The sequence below is a fragment of the Myotis brandtii genome, unplaced genomic scaffold (genome assembly GCF_000412655.1).
Source record: "Myotis brandtii unplaced genomic scaffold, ASM41265v1 scaffold854, whole genome shotgun sequence".
NCBI lineage: Eukaryota > Metazoa > Chordata > Mammalia > Chiroptera > Vespertilionidae > Myotis > Myotis brandtii.
The window spans coordinates 310471-310878 of record NW_005371468.1 but is presented as its reverse complement, the minus strand read 5'-3'; positions in this window follow the sequence as shown (position 1 = coordinate 310878).

Here is a 408-nt window from a genome sequence, read left to right as displayed (position 1 = left end):
GCCGCTGGGCTCCGCAGCCTCCCGCAGCCCCAGTGGGCCCTGCCCAGTGAATTCCGTCCTCTCGTCTCGGTCAGCTCTGCCCCATACCGTGATTCTCCTCGCTCAGCTTCTGGGAGGGGACTGCGTGCTGTTCCCCTTTTTCCTCCCTCCGGTTCGGGTCCCTCGCTCCACTCTGCTGATACTTATTTTGGCTCAAGCCTCATCCTCTTACCTGTTCTCTCCCGTCTGTCCGCTTCCTCACTCCCACCAGCCGGTGCTTCATGCTTTTAGTACTTTGTACTTAATACAAGCGGAGCTCGGATGTATTTGCTAAATTTTACCAATAGGAATCTCTCTCTTTATGGGACAAGGAAGTGGAAGATGTTCTGTCCACTTGGCTGAATGAAAACACTTACATGAGAAGTAAGA